Source organism: Cebus imitator, unplaced genomic scaffold (assembly GCF_001604975.1).
Source record: "Cebus imitator isolate Cc_AM_T3 unplaced genomic scaffold, Cebus_imitator-1.0 Scaffold1000, whole genome shotgun sequence".
Lineage (NCBI taxonomy): Eukaryota > Metazoa > Chordata > Mammalia > Primates > Cebidae > Cebus > Cebus imitator.
The window spans coordinates 4,098-5,948 of record NW_016108315.1 but is presented as its reverse complement, the minus strand read 5'-3'; positions in this window follow the sequence as shown (position 1 = coordinate 5,948).

The window sequence follows — 1,851 nt, the reverse complement described above, 5'->3', positions numbered from 1 at the left end:
TATAATAATAATAAAAAGTGCATTTGTAAGAAGATGATCAAGTCCACACAGGCCCCGTCGCACACTAACCAGTCTCTGGCCAGCAGTGCCCTCAGGCTGGGGCCACCTTATGTGAACAAAGCCCCCAGGAACTTGGGTGGGCACAGACATGAATCAACCCACCACTCCAAATGTGTCATTACAAGGTCAGAGGACTAATCCTCTGTAGCAAAGGGGGCACTGGGGTCCCAGGCTCTCTCCCTCCAGCCCCAAGAAGGCTGGGGTTTCCCTGGGGAGAGCTGGAAGTCTATGGTTGAGCCAGGACACAGAAGACAGGTGTGGGCTCTGGCAGGCTAGTCTCGTGTTTGTTTGGCCACCAGCCCCACACACCACACGGGTGCATGCTGTCACCTGTGGGTGCGTGCTGTCACCTGTGCAGACGGGAAGCCCAGACTGTTTGGGTCTGGGGTACCCTGACTTTCTGTGCCACCTAAGCACTGTGCACTGGCCGCTTGGGCCTCATGGCCTCAGCTCCTCCAGCTGATCTGACAGGAGAGAGACTGGTGACAGGGCAGATGGGCCCTGAGGGGGTCACAGGGCCCAGCCAGGCAGTCAGCCTGTCCAGCGTCAGCCAGGGTCTGGCCAGAGTGGCCCCTGGGAGGTGTGGGGAGGGGGCTATTCAGGCCCACCCCTTCCCTCTTCATTCTCCTGGGAGACTGAAGGTCAGCAGGCAGCAGTGGCTTTGGCAGTCAGGAGGGGTGAGGGGCAGGCCTCTCACTGTCAAGCCTGGAGCTGGTTAGTTTCAGCTCCCTGCTGCTGCCCTCTGGGAGATTTCCTGAGAAGCCAATGCAATTGAGACAAATATAACTTTCTTTAAGACTGTGTTCTCCTGTGTAGAGGAGGGAAGGGCACCCCCCACACACTCCCCCCATGAGGCTGAACTTGGCCACATTCTCCTATAGAAGAAGTTTACTCCATCTTTGAATAAACATAGAAATTGATCATGCCAGTCTTAAAGAAAGTTACATTTGTCTCAATGGCATTGTCTCATCTGGAAACCTCCCAGGGACCAGCAGCAGGGAGCTGAAACTTACCAGCCACTGCTGCCTGTTGACCTTAAAGAAAGAATGTCCTTGGGGTGGGAGGGCCCAGGACCTTGGGCCTGGGGTGCAGCGGGGCCAGCCCCTCCTCTTCCTGCTGTGCTCTGACTGAGCTCAGGACTGAATCAGTGATCTGCACATCACTTAGCAGATCTGAGAAAGTGAAGTCACCCTGGCAGGCAGGAGGAGGAGCTGCCAAGTCAGGCTGGCTGAGACTTGGCCAACTGCTATGTCCAGAGCCAGCCTGCTGAGGGGCAGGTGGTGTGGGCAGCCAGCCCTAGAGAGCTACTCTAAACCATCGGACCCCCTGCTGCCTGCCACCCACCCCCACCAGGATTTATGGAACTGGAAGTAACCACAGGGGGCTTCCTAGGGTGCTGACAGGCCCCCATCTCTGGTGCTAGCAGCTACCAAGGCTGCACACTCAGGCCTATGCCCAGGGAAGGGATCCATAGGAGGGGAGGGGCTGTCGGGGACTTTGGACTGCAAACAAGCTCCTGTGACTGTCTTCCAGGAGAATGAAGAGGGAAGGGGTGGGCCTGAATAGCCCCCTCCCCACACCTCCCAGGGGCCACTCTGGCCAGACCCTGGCTGATGCTAGACAGGCTGACTGCCTGGCTGGGGTCTGTGACCCCCTCAGGGCCCATCTGCCCTGTCACCAGCCTCTCTCCCGTCAGGTCAGCTGGAAGAACTGAGGCCATGAGGCCCAAGCGGCCAGTGTACAGTGCTTAGGTGGCACAGAAAGTCAGGGTACCCCAGACCCAAACAGTCT